This window comes from Colobus angolensis, unplaced genomic scaffold, assembly GCF_000951035.1.
Source record: "Colobus angolensis palliatus isolate OR3802 unplaced genomic scaffold, Cang.pa_1.0 Scaffold98, whole genome shotgun sequence".
Lineage (NCBI taxonomy): Eukaryota > Metazoa > Chordata > Mammalia > Primates > Cercopithecidae > Colobus > Colobus angolensis.
In genome coordinates, this window is record NW_012123820.1 from 4,189,812 (window position 1) to 4,192,243 (window position 2,432).

Genomic DNA, 2,432 nt, shown 5'->3' on the forward strand with positions numbered 1-2,432 from the left:
GGTGTTCGGTTTTCTGTTCTTGTGTTAGTTTGCTGAGAATGATGACTTCCAACTTCATCCATGTCCCTGCAAAGGACATGATCACATTCTTTTTTTATGGCTGCATAGTATTCCATGGTTTATATGTGCCATATTTTATTTATCCAGTCCATCATTGATGGGCATTTGGGATGGTTCCAAGTCTTTGCTATTGCAAAGAGTGCTGCAATAAACATATGTGTACATGTGTCTTTATAGTAGAATGATTTATAATCCTTTGCGTATATACCTAGTAATGGGACTGCTAGGTCAAATGTTATTTCTGGTTCTAGATCCTTGAAGAATTGCCACACTGTTTTCCACAGTGGTTGAACTAATTTACATTCCCACCAACAGTGTAAAGTGTTTCTATTTCTCCACAGCCTCACCATCATCTATTGTTTCCTGACTTTTAATAATCATCATTCTGACTGGCATGAGATGGTATCTCATGGTAGTTTTGATTTGTTTTCTCTAATGACCAGTGATGACGAGCCATATGCAGAAAACAGAAACTGGACTCCTTCCTTACTCCTTATACAAAAATTAACTCAAGATGGATTGAAGACTTAAATGTAAAACCCAAAACCATAGAAACCCTAGAAGAAAACCTAGACAATACCATTCAGGACATAGGCATGACCAAAGACTTCATGACTAAAACACCAAAAGCAATTGCGACAACAACCAACATTGACAAATGAGATCTAATTAAACTAAAGAGCTTCTGCACAGCAAAAGAAACTATCATCAGAGTGAAATGGCAACCTACAGAATGGGAGAAAATTTTTGCAATCTACCTATCTGATAAAGGTCTAATATCCAGAATTTGCAGGGAACTTAAACAAATTTACAAGAAAAAAACAAACAACCTCATCGAAAAGTGGGTGAAGGATATGAACAGATACTTCACAAAAGAAGACATGTATGCAGTCAACAAAAATCTGACAAGTTCCTGGGTAATGCTACTGGTCTAGAGACTGCCCTCTGAGAACAGCTGCAAGATGAGGCACACTGACACAAAATAAGTTAAAAAAAAAAGGAATTTCTAACCACTTACAATGACCAATGTAAGTACAATGTAAGATGCATGGATTCTGAAATGATTATCTGGGGAATTTTGTAAACTCCAGCCAAGCTGTCCACCATCTTGGGGCTTTTCAGAGAATATAGCCAAAGGGCATATGCCTGAAATGTGGGTATGTTTGACATTGGATTTGCCAGCAGGTCTTTTCTCCATGAGGACCTCTGCACCCAGCACCTCCCCTCCCAGGTTCAACCTCAGACTAGTTACAAAGCTCCAGAATGTGAATGTCAATGAAGTTGTCTAACTATTTAAAGGCTAGGAATGCACATATAAAGTAGTCATAAAATAGTTTTACTTTTCTAAATAAAATAATTGAGTATTATCCTTTTATTAAGTACTTGCTTAAAACTTTACCCCTCTGGGCTGAAAATCAAAGCAGAAGATGAGATACTATAACCTTTGATTTAGCCTAATAAAACAGTAACAAATAACGTACTCAGTGGGTGGTTAAATCTGATAATATTTTGTGCTGAATTTTCTGTGATAATTCAATTAAAAATTCTATTGGCCAGCCACCAGAAAGTATACAGATCACCAAAGTTTTATAGCATTCCATATTTATTCCTAAAATAGCCTATATTAATTTGGTTTCTTTATTTACTAACTTAAATACCTCAAGTAGAGTTTCTTCCAAATATAATTTAGAATAACCATTTATATTTGTGCTATTTAAAAATCTCTGTTGGCTCATGCCATTGCAGTCCTTAAAATTCCCAAAAAAGAGAGAAAAAAACAATTAGAAAGAGAATACATTACAAAAGCTGTATTAATATGACCACCACAATATTTCTTCAAGGTTCTGAAGAACCAATTTACTCTGGCTCCTCTATGCTTTCCTTCAATTAGTAGGGACCCAAGTAAAGCAAAATTGCCACTCAAAGAAAGCTGAAGTCATTCAGAATCACTGAATTGTTTGGTTGCATTTAATCCTGCCAGGGTTACTAGCCAAGGAGTCAATGATCCTAGGCTCTCTTCATGCCTTTTCTAATGACAGCCTTGAAGCATTCCAGAAAACTTTAGCACTTCCTTTTTTAACCATAAATTGAACATAACTCTCCCAAATTCTTAGTCTATAATTTCTCATAAAACTCTTTGAGATCCTCTTGTGAAGACAAATGGCAAGAATTATTGGACTTTAAATTGTGATCCTTCAATGTTATATGCACTGGATCATAACTCTATGGCTTTGGTTCCCTCATAAAACTAAACCACAGAGTCATTCTTTTCATTTCAAGCTTAACAGCACACAGGCCCACGGGTGAAGCAATATAAACACTCCGGAGTAATTTCTCAAAACCAAATTTCTTCTCAAAAACAGACTGGCAAC